The sequence below is a fragment of the Papaver somniferum genome, chromosome 7 (assembly GCF_003573695.1).
Source record: "Papaver somniferum cultivar HN1 chromosome 7, ASM357369v1, whole genome shotgun sequence".
NCBI lineage: Eukaryota > Viridiplantae > Streptophyta > Magnoliopsida > Ranunculales > Papaveraceae > Papaver > Papaver somniferum.
The window spans coordinates 234,873,916-234,890,646 of NC_039364.1; positions in this window are offsets into that span (position 1 = coordinate 234,873,916).

Genomic DNA, 16,731 nt, shown 5'->3' on the forward strand with positions numbered 1-16,731 from the left:
TCCTAGCAATCCCCTCAACTATCAAGAATGCACATAATCAGAGGAGGAAGAAGAAGAGGTTGATCCAAGGACTTTTTTCAGGGCATGTGACTTTTCTGGAGTGAACCTCTATTACAATGAGGACGGTGACTACATAGGTCCAGATAAGGGAAAAGCAAAAGCTGATGCTGCTGAAAAGATAGTGATGGTGAAGAAGCTAGTGATGTGGAGGAAGATAACAACAACAAGAAGGATCCATGAAATTCTTAAACTTTATTATGTTTCACTTGGTTTAGAAACTTAGATTGTAGTTTGAAATATTACCTTATTTTTGAACTGTTAGGTTTTGGTTTTAGACTTGTTAAACTTATATTAATTTTCAGTTCCAGTTGCTTTAGAACTTATTCTTTTTTGTGCAGTTGTAGATAGTATTAGAGTTGTAGTAAGTCGGCATGGTTTGTAAGCTCGACCTTGCCGGCCATACCAGGCTTTATATGCCACAATGCTGTCAGGGAGCGGTGGTCGACATGGTTTGAAATCTAGACCTTGCCGACGTAAATGTTAATTGCACTTTTTAGGTACAAAGTACAAGGCATTGAATGCTCAACGGCTATAAATTTCAAAATCAAGATATTAGGTGTGTTGTTATTATAAAAGCATTCTCAACTTCATCTTCAACCTTGCATAAAGAATGGAAGTTTCAAGTGCAACACAACCAAATATTTGTAGTCTTTGTACACTGAGTGATCATTTTGCAAACGATTGTCCCTTTGAAGGAAGCAAATGCACTATTGAAGGTTGTAAGGGATTCTTATTTCTCATGAAAGCTGCAATAGGAGGTGTATATCAGTCGTATGTTTCAAAATGCACTTGTTGTGGGTTTTTCTATTGGATAGATGAGCGTCTAGCTCCGTATGAAGATGAAGTTGCTAAAATCAACCTTCTACCATGCACAGATCCATGTTGCGACGGTAAGATGAAGCTAATTACCTCTCCTAAGAAATTGTATACCGGAAAAAAAATACTATCTATGTCCCGAATGTGTTAGGGTTAAGTTTTTAATGTTTGTATGCTTTAATTAAGGTTTGTATGCTCTAATTAAGTAAGGTGTTTATCTGATGTATAGTCGGCATTGTACTAAACTAAAAGCTTGTCGACAGATTAATAGTCGACACTTATCTGTTTACAAACCATGCCGGTTACACAATCGACGGCAGGGTATACTAAAAAACACTGCCAACTATAATAGAAGAGAACATCCAAGAACAACTTCTTTTTTCTTTTCTGGTCGGCATGGTTATCCTCATAAAGAATGCCGGCGGATGTATGATCAGCAGGGTTATCCTAATCCACCGTGCCGGCTATAATAGAAGATAACATCCAGTAACAACTTTTTTTGAGGGAGTTCTTAGCCGGCATGGTTATCATCATAATTAAACCATCCGACCAAATAAAAGCAGGCAACCTGGCAAAACCAAGACCTTGCCGACTGTCCCAGGCAGTTTTTCATGTCCTGTCATGCAGTGCCGCCGGCAATTTGACGAAAGAAAACTATGCCGACCGTATGGTCTTGTAACAAATACAATTCCGACCCCTTTTCTTTCCAACAAATTCCACACTTGCTTGACTCTCAAGAAGTGGAGTGATATTTGGATTCAAATTTGAAATCGTTGGTGTAGTTGTTTCTTTCCGCGGACGACCTCTTTTATTTTTAGCGGGCTCCTCCTTGTATTGCGCCTCGGTATAAACATGTCCGAATGGATCGCACTTTGTACTCAAATGCTTTTTAATTTGTTCCCTTTCGCTTTGATCGCACTTTGTACTCAAATACTCTTTAATTTGATTTCATTCGGATTGATCGCATTTTGTACTCAAATACTCTTTAATTTGTTCTCTTTCTTCCGCCCTCGTCTTTGTGGTAGGTGGTCTACCCGTTGGATCTTGTTTCACCGGTTCTTGAAGTTCTTCCATAAAAGGGTAAACAATCGGCATCAACTTGTGATTCATAGTTTGTTTGTCCAACCTATTCAACTTGGTGTACTTTTCAAGGATTATTCTCCCAAGTTCCATGTCGCCAAACTCTTCACCGGGATCTTCTCTTGGAACCGGTTTGAAAGATAATTTCTTCGAATAAGGATCGATATCATCAGGAGGAATGAGAGTTTTATACCTACCAAGCATATGATGACATGGAAGTCCGATAACCTTCATTGTGAAAGATGCTCCACTAGAAATATCCTTGTTATTGCTTCGACTCATATTCCCCAAAAAGTGGATCCCGCTCTAATAGCTCCGAATAAATTAAATACATGCATTAAGATACGGAGGCTTCTTATTCCACAACAACGAAAGCACTTTTTCACTCTTTCATATACTAGGGGATTTCACTTGGAAAATAAAATGTTCCTTATCCTACACTTACAAGGATACTTTTAAAACAAAGCGAGATGTTTAACCATAAAACGTATTACCTAATGCGAGACGATTCTATGTATACCAACAAGCAAACAATCATCCTCCTTAAACTTATTCAACTTACGGAAGCTACTTTCTTGGAATTGCTTTTTTATCTTGTCGATATCATTATTAGTGTACTCATGGATAACATGTTGCACCATCACAATCCCATTTTGACTTGTGAAAAGTAAACCTTTTAGTCTCCCATGAGCTTGCTCTACCATACTTGTGGATTCAAGTTTGAAATGTTTATAGTCGTAAGTAAAAGCATACACAAACCTCTCTTTGTGTGGCCTCAACCATTGTTTCTTGCAATATTCCACTACTTTGGGGTAATTAGTCCCCCAATCATCCTCGAACTCCTTCATGTTTATCTCATATCTTGCAACACTCATCGACCAAACCACGTTATACCACGTTTTCATGAATAACCCAAACTTAATCTCACCTTCTTTCCATTCTTCGTCTTCTTTCTCATTCTCCTTATCTCACTCCTCTTTAGTTACTTTGCTAAGATGTTCATCTTCCTCTTTTTCACGCTTAGTTCCTTTCTTTCCTTTCGGTTTTTAGATATGACTTCTACAATTCTTTCTAAGATTGCATTGTATATGCCAAGTGCAAAGGAAATTTTGTGCATTGGGAAAGAATATCCTCACGGCGCTCATTATTGCTTGCTCATTGTCGGTGACTATAACTCCGGGAGTCTGATAAACACATTTTTGTGTCTAATTTGTCTCGATTCTATATATTGGCAGTGCCCATTTTTGTACTTATTATGGTGTTTTATGGTGTGTAGGTATTTTTGGCCAATAAACATTTATAGAAAAATCGGCTCGAAAAGTTGACAAAGGCACCCAAAAGAAGCAATTTTGGCACCCACACTTTGGATAAGGGCCACTTAGGGCATTCCAAGTCAGTTGATAAAGGCGCATGTACTATGGATAGAGGCACCCCCTTATTCCAAATTCAAAATCAGAAAAAGCCGGGAAACTGGCATCAGCGAGGAGCAGTTTTTGTGTGAGAATTTGAGCGATTTTTGAGGAGATTCAATGCTGTAAATCGATTGGGATGAACTTACCAGGCAATAACAAGCCCAGTACAATCGATTGGACCCAACCAATTGGGATGGAATGGCCGGGAGAAGCAATCAAAGTCCCAACAGGACACGATTGTTCTGTTTAGAGTTCAAAGATTTGTGAGAGATTTGTGGAAGAATTTATGTTGAAGTAAACTGTATTTAGTCGAGTTCAAGACCTAGGAAGAGTTTGGTGGCTATTTTATAGCTAACAACACGCATAGAGCATCAATAGATGAGATTATTGTTTCAACTGCACGAGTTAGGAGGAGTTTAGAGCCGAAACAAAGAAGTTACAAAGAATCTGGTTGTTGTTGCTGCTGCTGCTCGAGGAGGAAGAAGAAGACGAAGAACAGACGCTTCTGAAGCGTCGTTCTTCAACAGTGCTTACAGCGAGAAGTAGGTGTCGTTCTTCTACTGCAGCTCATTTGTGTCGATTATAAGCTGCACATACCATTGTAACAGTGACGTTGTAACATTTATACAGCGTTGCAAACTTCTTTTTACACCATTTTCATCAATAAAAACACATTATTAAGCCATGGATACATCTTATGATTATGTTTTTTGTATGAGGAGCTAAATCCCATTAGCCAAGAGGACGGAGGAAGCCATTGTTCCACATTAATTGGTATAATTCTATTTTAATTATTTATTTGCAATATTTTTATATGATTATTTGCATAGAATTAATATTGGAAAACTGATTTTTATTGAATAATTGTGATTCGTTTTGATGGATCATGCTTAGTTTAAGACTTTTGATGTTTCATGCTTGGTGTTTACAATTATTACTTCAAAAATCTACAAAAGTCATAATATTAGAATCACTCTAAAAGAAAAATTGCATGAATATTAATTAGAGTTTATCAATTAATGGGTCAATGGTGGAATCCAAGTCTTGGTGCTTTTCTCTAAAGATTTGAACAACTTTACTTATTTGTCTGTTTAATTTTAAATCTAAAATTGTTTTCTTCACAAGTCTTAAAAGAACCTTTTTACCACTATTATTACAACTCTTGAAAATACACCAGAGTCTCGTCTTTGTGGTAGAGAAGCTTCAAAGTTTTCAATGCCCAAATATAGCTATCATCCTTCTCACGATCCATAAAACACCATGCCACCGTGAACGATTGCTTATCCGAGGTTTGTCCAACAATGTTCAGCAAGGCATGTTGTACCTATTCGTTTTATAAGCACAATCCATGAAAAAAACTTAGTAAAATAAAGGCGCCAATTGAATCATATCGGGATGTGCAAAAAGAATACGATCCACCTTCCTCTCAGATGACTCAGGGTGTCTCACCGTGTAGTTGTATTTGTGTATTAACCATTGTGATTCTTCCATCACCTTTCTTCCATCCATTCAATTCTTTTAATAGTTGCCTTGGCCGCATAAATTGTAGACAATGAAGAAAGGTGATGAGTGCCAAATATTGTATATATTTATCCCTTTTTGTTGGCATTTTAACTCATCTTTTATGCATTAATTCTACATTTTATCCCATATTCTGTATTTTCATTGTTTTCAAGAATAAATATTTTTATTAATTAATTTTGCATTTTTAGGTAATAAATAAAGTTCGGATGAGTCGCGGAGCGAAAAGAGCGGAAAAGTAGTGAAAAGCCGGGAGAAATCACGCAAGGAAGCCGCAAAGAATGGAGCGCACGTCCAAAAAGCTGGAAATGGGCTCAAGAAGAAGAAAGTTGTTCTTAAAGAAGAAGTGGGCTCAAGGTTTTCCAAGCCCAAACTCATTTCCCAAACCCATATTCTATACCCAAAAGCCTAAAACCCAAATCCATACCCGCTTGCGTCTTCAGCCGTCAGATCAGTTCTCAGAAGCATCCGACGGTCGCTCCCTTGCTGTGCATCGAAGTTTGATATCTCCGCCTAACACTACAACACCTAACTCCATCTGGCGTCGTTGATTTTGTTGTATTATAATCCAGCGGTCGCTACAAGCTTCACTTCATCTCACCGTCCGATTGATCTTTCATCTCCCTATCCCACGGCTCAGCGTCGCAGATCATCAAACTCGATACACTCGCCTCACACCCAAGTGCCGAACACCCTAGACCTCAAACAAACGCACCCTTCCCCTTTCTCCATCGAACCCATCTCCTCCATCACCCCCCTCTGCAGAACCACCATACTCCGTACCACCACCATGTCCGTCTCCATCATCACCACCTCACCCCAAATCACTCCACTATTTTCTCCCCGACTCTACTCTACCTAAGCCCATCATCACCATCACGTACCATCTCTTTAGCATCACTAATTTCTCCAATTTCTCATCTCTCTGCTCACTGAAACCCTAGGTGAGAAATTGGGGATATAAGTGATGATTAAAGCAACAATTGAAGCATGAGAGGAACGAGAAGAAGCAGGAGAAGAGTGGGTCGACGAGATGGAGCGAGTATCTCATCAACAGTAGGTAAATCAATTTCACCAAACCCTAGTTCTACTGATTTTGGGGGAAAATTGGGGGAAAACCCTAAATGTGTAATTGGGTATAAATTGGTGTCATATGAAGTGTGTAGAGGAGACTTTTTACCTCTCTGGACTAGCCAGTAGAGAATTGGAGAAAATTTTTATTGAACTTCAAATTTCAATACTTATCAGTGAACAGTAGAGTATTGCTTATGTGTTTTGTTATCTCAAATGATGCTAATTGTGCTTGAATGTTTACATATGTTGAATGTGATTGTTTTAAACATGGTTAGCATGAGCTAATCAACTTCAGGCCAAGGCTCAGTGAAGCCTTGTGCACTGTCAAGTGTAATTGAGCTAGGATAGTTCTTCCCTGCTGTGTTTAGATTGTGCAAATGAGAGATGTCAATGTTCACAGAGCCTGTGATTGGCTGTACTGTCAAAAGACAGCCAATGCTAGGGGTAGACTAATGAGCAAGTTGGTGTTCTTTCATTTCTAGTTGTATGCTTAGGAATGAACATAACCTAGACCATGTCACTTGATTAGGACACAAGGTGGATCATAAGCCTTGGCTTACCACCACTTCTCTTTCAGTCAATCTTAATTTCAGTCACTTTAATTTCAGTCCTGTATGCTTGTATTTCAGTTACTTTTCTTGCCTTTCGTTTTCTTGCATTTTGTAGCTATTGTGCACTGAAGTCAGTGCACTGAACTCAACCTGCCCTTGGCTTCCAAGCCTTGGTTATTTGCTGCTTCTTTTAGCTGTTTCTTTGCTGCTTTACTTTCCAAGCCTTGGTTCATATCAGTTACATGTTGCTCACTGCCATAGTGCATTGCCACTCTTATTAGTCTAGGAAAACTTCTCATATGCTCCTCTCCCTGTGGACAAACCCCTACTCACTCTTATATTATAAATCTTGACCTTGTATACTTGCAAGCTTTTGTGTGCTTTGCATTTCACACCAAGTTTTTGGCGCCGCTGCCGGGGAGCTGGCTGCCATATTTTTGAAGTTTTCAGAGTCTGCTGCTGTTGTTGGCCCTGCCAAGTTGCTGCTGTTGCTGTTGCTTGCTGCCAACTGAAGCTGCCTAGCTGCTGCTGCAACTGCAAGTGTTGCTCTGCTGCTGCCAACTGCTGAGCTGCTGCCAAGCTTGCTGCTGCTGCTGCTCTGCTGGTGCTGTTGCTGCCAAGCTGTTGCTGTTGCCAAGTTGCTGCCAACTGCTGCCAACTGCTGCTGCTGGGCCGTGCAACTTCTCTGAACTGGGCTTGAACCAACTGAGCTGGGCTCAGTAACCTTAACTGTTCTTGGGCTTGCAACTTCAGCTGGGCTCCGTTGCTGCTGCTGCTGGGCCTGCTACACTTGCTGCTGCTGGGCTTGGACGTGAGCTGCTAGGACGATCCTAAAGCCCAACTGGGCCTTGCAACTAAAAGGGGACTAAAAGCCTATTTTTGGGCTTCCCTCCAAAAACAAGTAAGCCTAACCCATGAGTTAACCCACTTGGGCCTCATTTAAATTCAAATTTGGGCTTGTAATAATTTATAATTATTTATTTGGGATTGTAATAATTTTTATTTTCTTTTTCTTTTTTTTATATTTGGGATTGTAATAATTTTTTATTTTTTTTTTGTTTTTCTTTTTTTTCTTTTATTTTTCTTTTTCTTTTATGGGCTTGTTTTAATTATTATTATTGTTTTTATTTTCTTTTATGAGTTGTGATAATTTATGCTAGGTTTAGTTCAAAATTTTTTTCCAAAGCCCAAAATTTTAAACCAAAAACAAAATCCCTTCTTTAAACCAAAACCCATTCAAAACCAAATCTTCATAACCCTTGGGCCAAATTGTTTCCGATTGCTCTGTCTGACCAACATGTTAGTTAAGGTACCTACTAGGACATGATTGTGACCTACAGAGACCAGACAAACAGACTTGTTAGAATTAACCCAGACGAACCTATCGAAATTCTAAGTTCTGAGGGAGACAGTCCAGATCAACCAGAAACAATGGGAGAACCACGTACCCTCAAGGATTATATGTACCCAACTAGAGCCAGTCAACCTTCTTGTATTTTGCTGCCCGAGGCTAATGGCCATTATGAGCTGAAATCAGCACAATACAGATGCTTCCTATTTTTAGAGGTGTTGAGAATGAAAACCCGTACCACCACGTGAGAGAATTCGAGGAAATTTGTGGAACTCTGCGTTTCACTCAAATGACCGACGAAACCCTGAAGTTAAGGCTTTTTCCTTTCTCCCTGAAAGATAAGGCAAAGGCCTGGCTCTATGCTTTACAGCCTCAATCCATCATGACATGGGATGACCTCATAAAGGAGTTTTTCAAAAAGTTTTTCCCGAACCACAAGACTGCGACAATTCGTCAAAGTCTGAATAGCTTTGTGCAATTAGAAGGTGAGACCTTAGCTAGATACCTGGAGAGATTCAATGAATTATTGCTCCAATGTCCCCATCATGGTTTTGAAAAATGGAGACTTGTGCAAATTTTGTATGAAGGTCTAGATGTGTCCACCCGAACAACGGTTGAGTCGATGTGTAATGGTCTATTCGTAGATAAAACTGCTGACGCGTCTTGGGACTTCTTGATTGAAGTAGCTGAAAAGACGCAACAGTGGGAATCCATCCGTGAAACCAGAAAGACTACATCCGAAGCAAAGGCTTTTAGGATTGAAGCGGATTTTGAGGGTAGAGCAAACATGGCATCAATAGTTAGGAGATTAGAAGAGTTAGAACTACATAAAAATTCAAAACCTTCCACCACTACTCTCCGAGAACATGTCGCTTCATCTGTTTGTGCTGCTTGTAACGACCCCAACCATCAATTCCAAAATTGTCCAGATTTGCTTGCAGTCCAGGAGTCTAGGCTTGAACAGGCACATGCCATGTTTCAAAACCAGAGCATAACCCTTATTCACAGACCTACAATCCAGGATGGAGAAACCACCCTAACTTTTCATGGTCAAAAGGACCCACTCAAGGAGGACCATCTCAACTATCAATCAGAGCTATCAAAATCAGAGCTATCAAACAATCAGGGATATCAGAACAATCAAGGTTATCAACACCCGAGAAACCCTCAACAACAATCAAACTCTCAACAACAATCATATCCTCAACACAATACCGACAAGAGATTATCCACCTAGAGGAAATGTTCCAGAGTTTGATGCAAAGTCAGAAAAATCTAGATCAAAAGATGGATCAAATATGTGAGAGAGAAAAGGGTAAACTTCCGAGCCAACCCCAACAAAATCCAAAGAGGATATTTCAAACAGGCACAACATCCTGCACTGAAACCTCACCTGATCAAATCCATGCCATTACCACCCTCCGAAGTGGTAAAGTCATCGAGAACAACGTGGCGAACCTAATGAATCTGATACAAATTCCACGTGTCTCCACAACCCCAGAAAACCAAAGAATCTGAGCAAGTTGGAAAATCTGACAATTCTACTGCTGTGAATGTCCCTTTGCCAACTCATCTTCCTGTTGCTCCATTTCCTCAAAGATTGATCTATCAACAGAAAAGTACCCATTACAATGAGATGTTAGATCTGTTCAAGAGAGTCAACATCAACATTCCTTTTCTTGAAGCAATCAAGCAAATCCCTGCTTATGCCAAATTCCTCAAAGACTTGTGTACTCAAAAGCGCAAGCTCAATGTGCAAAAACGTGCTTTCTTAGCTGAGCAGGTGAGTTCCATCATTCTGAACAAAACTCCACCCAAGTTTAGGGATCCAGGATGTCCAACAATTTCTTGCACTATAGGAGAACACACGGTCAATAAAGCGTTATTAGACCTAGGTGCAAGTGTTAACCTACTGCCATATTCTGTTTATGAGCAGTTAGGTCTTGGGGAGTTGAAACCAACATCTATCACTCTACAACTGGCAGACCGATCTGTCAAGATTCCTCGTGGAGTGGTCGAAGATGTTTTGATCAAGGTTGACAAATTCTATTTTCCCGTAGACTTCATTGTCTTAGACACTCAACCTGTACAAAACCCAGACTGTCACATTCCTGTCATCTTAGGACGTCCTTTCTTGGCTACGTCCAACGCGATCATCAATGTCGGAATGGAGTGTTAAAACTGTCTTTTGGTAACATGACGGTAGAATTGAATGTGTTCGATATTAGTCAACAACCTGTGAATCTTGATGATGATGTGCATGAAGTTAATATGATTGAAGGATTAATGCAAGATTCGTTGACTAACATTCTATCCGTCGACCCCTTTCAAGCATGTATGGAGAACTTTAACCCTGATTCCTATGATGATGCATACTGTAGTGACGTCCTATCTCTGCTCGAATCTGTACCTCAAATGGACGTCACTGAAAGGAAATATGAAGTGGAACCACCCTACTCTCTGATTCCAAGCTTATTCCATCCATTGTTGAGCCACCCAAGCTTGAATTGAAAACATTGCCTAGTACGTTGAAGTACGCATTCCTAGGTTCTTCTGATACTTTACCTGTCATTATTTCATCATGTTTAGACACGGAACAGGAAAGTAAGCTTTTAGAAGTACTTAAGGAACACAAAGAGGCCTTAGGATGGACCATCTCAGATCTCAAAGGAATTAGTCCCACCATTTGCATGCACCACATTAACCTTGAAGAGAATGCCAAACCATCGAGGGAAATGCAAAGGAGACTTAATCCTAACATGAGAGATGTAGTCAAAGGAGAGATCCTGAAACTACTTGATGCGGGTATCATATACCCAATTCCCGATAGCAAATGGGTTAGTCCCATTCAAGTTGTGCCTAAGAAGTCAGGCATTACTGTTGTTCAGAACGACAAGAATGAATTAGTCCCTACTCGTACAACCACAGGATGGCGAGTATGCATCGACTACAGGAAGTTGAACACAGTAACAAGGAAGGATCACTTCCCGCTCCCTTTCATTGACCAAATGCTAGAACGTGTGTCTGGACACAGTCACTACTGTTTTCTAGATGGCTTTTCCGGTTATAACCAAATTCACATTGCTCCGGAAGATCAGGAAAAAACTACATTCACGTGTCCATTTGGGACGTTTGCTTATAGACGTATGCCCTTCGGGTTGTGTAATGCACCTGCTACTTTTCAGCGTTGCATGATGAGCATTTTTTCTGACATGATAGATAGTTTTCTCGAGATCTTTATGGATGATTTCTCTGTTTTTGGTTCCTCGTTTGACGAATGTTTGAAGCATCTTGCCCTCGTGATATCCAGATGTAAAGAAAAGAACCTTGTTCTAAATTGGGAAAAATGCCATTTTATGGTGAATTCAGGAATAGTTCTAGGACACATCATCTCAGAAAAGGAATTGAAGTGGATAAAGCTAAAGTTGACCTCATTCAACATCTACCACAACCTTGCTCTGTGAAGGAGATCAGATCATTTCTAGGTCATGCTGGTTTTTACCGGCGATTCATCAAAGATTTCAGCAAAATCTCCAGACCTCTGTGCAGTCTTCTCTCCAAAGATGTTGCCTTCAATTTCGATGCCGTGTGAAGGCATGGGAGGAATTAAAAACCCTTCTCACCACCGCTCCTATAGTCCGACCACCCGATTGGAAGCTTCCGTTCGAACTTATGTGTGATGCCTCTGATTATGCTGTTGGTGCTGTTTTAGGACAGCGAGTTGATAGACTACCATATGTGATATACTATGCTAGCAAAACCCTTAATGATGCCCAACTCAATTATTCAACTACCGAGAAGGAATTGCTTGCCGTCGTTTTCGCATTAGACAAGTTTAGATCTTATCTGATAGGGTCTAAGATCATCATATACACAGACCATGCGGCTTTGAAGTATCTTCTTTCCAAGAAGGATGCTAAAGCTCGCCTTATTCGATGGATACTCTTATTACAGGAATTCGATCTCGAAATCCGTGATAAGAAAGGTTGTGAGAATGTGGTTGCTGATCATTTGTCTAGATTAACTTTAGAGTCTATTGATGAATTGTGCTGATTAGAGAATCATTCCCAGATGAACAGCTGATGTCTATCTCAGACCTTCCTTGGTTTGCTGATATTGTTAACTACCTCGCTACAGGTAGGATGCCCTCACGTTGGTCGAGACAAGACCGCTCTAAATTCCTGGCTGAAGTCAAACATTTCCTTTGGGATGACCCATATTTGTTTAAGTACTGTCCAGACCAAATCATTAGGAGATGTGTCCCCAACACTGAACAGAAAGATGTGATATCTTTCTGTCATGACCAAGCATGTGGAGGCCATTTCAGTGCCAAGAAAACCGCTGCAAAGATCTTGCAGTGTGGATTCTATTGGCCATCATTGTTCAAGGATTGCCATGATTATTGTGTTGCTTGTGAACGCTGTCAAAAGCTAGGAAGCATTTCGAGGAGAAACATGATGCCATTGAACCCCATTTTGATTGTGGAGATTTTTGATGTTTGGGGGATAGACTTCATGGGTCCATTTCCCATGTCTGACAGCAAGTTGTACATCCTAGTCGCAGTTGATTACGTTTCTAAGTGGGTAGAAGCCATAGCAACCAGAACAAATGACCACAAGGTGGTACTTTCATTTCTAAAGGAGAACATATTTTCACGTTTTGGTACCCCTAGAGCTATCATCAGTGACGGCGGTTCACATTTTCGTAACAAGTACTTTGAGTCTTTAGTACGCAAGTATGGCATAACTCACAAGGTTGCTACTCCGTACCACCCTCAGACTAGTGGACAAGTGGAAGTGTCTAATAGGGAAATTAAGCACATTCTGGAGAAGACGGTCAACCCGTCCAGGAAAGATTGGTCATTGAGATTGAATGATGCTTTGTGGGCCTATAGAACAGCTTATAAGACACCAATTGGCATGTCCCCCTATCGTCTAGTGTATGGAAAGCCGTGCCATCTACCTGTGGAATTAGAACATCGTGCCTACTGGGCAATCAAAGAGCTGAACTTCTCTCTGGACGAAGCTGGAATTCAACGGAAACTTCAACTCAACGAGTTGGAAGAATTGAGAAATGAGGCTTATGACAGTGCCAAGCTGTACAAGCAAAAGATGAAGATATTTCATGATAAGCGTATTCTGCGCAAATCCTTCACTCCTGGTCAGAAAGTCTTGCTGTATGACTCCCGATTACATCTTTTTCCAGGAAAACTGCGTTCCAGATGGAAGGGTCCGTACCTAGTACGCACAGTTTTTCCTCATGGAGCTGTAGAGCTGGAGGATGTCTCCAACAAGAACGTTTTCAAAGTCAACGGGCAGAGATTAAAGCCATTCCTTGAGCCATTTCCACCCGACATTGAAACAACCAACCTGGAGGACCCAGTCTATGTGGACTAAACTGGTCCACTCTTTCCCTAAATAACCAAAGTTTTCCAAATGTTTCCCTAAAAACCAAAATTTTTCGTTTTCCCATCAAAACCAAAATTTTCTTTTCCCAACAAAACCAAATTTTTTCCAAAAAGTCCAATCCCATTAAAAACCAAATTTTCTTGTAGATAATGTGTTAGTTAAATTTCCTTTTGTATATTTTGTGCTCATCCATTGTGACTCTAATATGATGGATTTTTGCCTTGAATAACGGAGTTTTAATCGAGCTCCACCGTACAATCGGGTATTCTCTCTCCTTTTACTCTACTCAGCATGTTCCTCTTCATATATTGTTTTATAATTCTTTCCATATTTTGAAACATTGAGGACAATGTTTAGTTTAGGTTTGGGGGTATAGAGTAGATACCATGATAATTTGCTATAATTGAAAACAAAACTCCATCTTTTTGAAAAAAATTGAAAAATTCCAAAAAAAATTGAAAAATCAAAAATTCAAAAAAATGAAAAAATGAAAAAATCATAAAAATGGAGCTCATTTACCTTGAAATGTTGACTCTTGTGCAAATATGTATTTTTATTAGGAGTCTTAGTCTAGATATTTAGGCACCCTGATTCTAGCACAATTCACATAGTGATAAGAAATTTGCACGCGCACGATCTACCAATACATGTATGGTCTCGATCTTCAAGGTGTTTGATAGGAAGTTACGATTGCCAATCACTTTAGAATACTGAACGAAACTTGACTAGCTTGTTCTTTGGTTGGTTGGGATAGAAGGTGGAGGTTACATTAAGAAAGACAACCATCGAATTTAACTGGGTGCATCAAAAAGGGCTACCTCTTGCAAAGTGTCATGTAATTTTTGTTTCCTTTTGTATTTGTATCAAAAGTGTTTACTCTTAAAAAAAAAAAAAAAAAAAAAAAAAAAAAAAAAAAAAAAAAAAAAAAAAAAAAAAAAAAAAAAAAAAAAAAAAAAAAAAAAAAAAAAAAAAAAAAAAAAAAAAAAAAAAAAAAAAAAAAAAAAAAATCAAGTATTTATCAATTCCATCATCTCTTGTTCCAAAAATAAAAAGAGAATAGTCAATGTAAATAAGAGTCATGTAAATAGTCATCTTTTGTGTTTTTGTGTTGTAAGCAAGGAGGGTGTATGCCATTGATGTACAACGCGAGTAATTGTGAAATACCTCCAACTCATTCACAATTCTCGTAAAGTCCGGACAGCTAGCTAGATTTCGACCTCAGTTCTTAGCCTGAGAAACTATCTCTTGGTGATTAGTAGTCATAACTTCAGATCTTTCTTTACACATGTGTAGATACACTTTACACTCTTATCACATGTCTTTTTTTTGTTATCAGTGCTAGGATTGTGCCTTTGATAGCTAGATTGACATCTCCATTTTGCTGTGAGCTAAACTGACTTGCACATGTCACGTTTGATGGAATCTGAGCTTATATTTTGACCTAGAACTTTGTAGGTATGTTCTAAGCAAACCTTCACGAGACTTAACTCGTCCACTAGGGACACTTAGTGGTTTAAAAGGCTTAGTGCATACGCTAAATGCATTCGAGAAACCAGCGACAGTGGTATAGTTAGGATTTCCTTAGTTTTGTTTTACTTGAGGACAAGTAAAATTCAGGTTTGGGGGTATTTGATGAGTGCCAAATATTGTATATATTTATCCCTTTTTGTTGGCATTTAACTCATCTTTTATGCATTAATTCTACATTTTATCCCATATTCTGTATTTTCATTGTTTTCGAGAATAAATATTTTTATTAATTAATTTTTGCATTTTTAGGTAATAAATAAAGATTGGATGAGTTGCGGAGCAAAAAGAGGAGAAAAGTAGTGAAAAGCCGGGAGAAATCACGCAAGGAAGCCGCAAAGAATGGAGCGCACGTCCAAAAAGCTGGAAATGGGCTCAAGAAGAAGAAAGTTGTTCTTAAAGAAGAAGTGGGCTCAAGGTTTTCCAAGCCCAAACTCATTTCCCAAACCCATATTCTATACCCAAAAGCCTAAAACCCAAATCCATACCCGCTTGCGTCTTCAGCCGTCAGATCAGTTCTCAGAAGCATCCGACGGTCGCTCCCTTGCTGTGCATCGAAGTTTGATATCTCCGCCTAACACTACAACACCTAACTCCATCTGGCGTCGTTGATTTTGTTGTATTATATAATCCAGCGGTCGCTACAAGCTTCACTTCATCTCACCGTCCGATTGATCTTTCATCTCCCTATCCCACGGCTCAGCGTCGCAAATCATCAAACTCGATACACTCGCCTCACACCCTAGCGACCGGGCACCTACACCCCAAACAAACGCACCCTTCCCCATTCTGTCGAACCCATCTCCTCCATCAACCCCCTCTGCAGAACCACCTTCTTCACCTGCCGCACCACCATCATCACCACCTCTCCCTGACGCCCCCAAATCACTCCACTAATTTCTCCCCAACTCTATTCTACCTAAACCCATCACGTACCATCTCTTTAATCATCATTTACAACCTCAATTTCTCATCTCTCTGCCTGAAACCCTAGGTGAGAAATTGGTGATATAAATGATGATTAAAGCATCAATTGGAGCTCGAGAGGAACGAGAAGAAGCAGGAGAAGATTGGGTCGACGAGATGGAGCGAGTATCTCATCAACAGTAGGTAAATCAATTTCACCAAACCCTAGTTCTACTGATTTTGGGGGAAAATTGGGGGAAAACCCACATATGTGTAATGGGTATAAATTGATGTCATATGAAGTGTGTAGAGGAGACTATTGACCTCTCTGGACTAGCCAGTAGAGAATTTGCTAAAATTTTATGAACTTCAAATTTCAGTGTTTTTCTCAGTTAACAGTTGCAAGTTGCTTATGTGTTGAGTTATCTGATATGTTGCTAGTTATGTATGAATTATCTCATTTAGTGTATGCTTGTTGTCACTTCATGGTTAGCATGAGCTAATCATCTTCAGGCCAAGGCTCAGTGAAGCCTTGTGCACTGTCAAGTGTGAATGAGCTAGTTGGTTACTTCCTGTTGCTGTGTTGTGAATGTGTATTTGAGAGAGGCCAATGCTCATAGAGCCTGTGATTGGCTGTACTGTCAAAAGACAGCCAATGCTAGGGGTAGACTAGTGAGCAAGTTGGTGTTCTTCCATTTCTAGTGTATGCTTAGGATTGAACATAACCTAGACCATGTCACTTGATTAGGACACAAGGTGGATCATAAGCCTTGGCTTACCACCACTTCTCTTTCAGTCAATCTTAATTTCAGTCACTTTTAATTTCAGTCCTGTATGCTTGTATTTCAGTTACTTTTCTTGCCTTTCGTTTTCTTGCATTTTGTAGCTATTGTGCACTGAAGTCAGTGCACTGAACTCAACCTGCCCTTGGCTTCCAAGCCTTGGTTATTTGCTGCTTCTTTTAGCTGTTTCTTTGCTGCTTTACTTTCCAAGCCTTGGTTCATATCAGTTACATGTTTAGCTCA